The following is a 458-nucleotide window of genomic DNA, read 5'->3' as shown; positions in this document are numbered from 1 at the left end:
TAATAAGCGTCTCCAGCAGTTTCCTTTTTCCTAATTCAACTACCATATTAAAAATGTTCGTAAAAAATAATACTCCAGCAGATCCCCTTTACCTTTCTCTTTTCCCAATAATTATTGGGACAAATCAATAATTCACCCTAGAGTAACTCCAAGAGTTTTCCAAAAAGTTTTTCCCCGAAACTATATATTGGGGGCTCTTCCAAAAAAAATTTCCCCCAAAAATGTATCAACCCAGAGTAGATCGCTAATAATTAACTCTCAATATTTCAACACAGACCATATCATCGTAATTGGGCCTAGCCCGGTGCCTCCTAAGCCCGGCGTGAACCGGCGCGGACGATGGTAGGCGAGCTACAACAGCCGGCGCATCCGCTCAGGGGAGCACGGCAGCATGACGTCCTCGATGCGCTCGGCACCACCGCGGTGGAGCAGCTGACGTCCTCGATGCGCTCGGCACC

The sequence above is a fragment of the Setaria italica genome, chromosome III (assembly GCF_000263155.2).
Source record: "Setaria italica strain Yugu1 chromosome III, Setaria_italica_v2.0, whole genome shotgun sequence".
Classification (NCBI taxonomy): domain Eukaryota; kingdom Viridiplantae; phylum Streptophyta; class Magnoliopsida; order Poales; family Poaceae; genus Setaria; species Setaria italica.
This window is presented reverse-complemented; position numbering follows the sequence as displayed.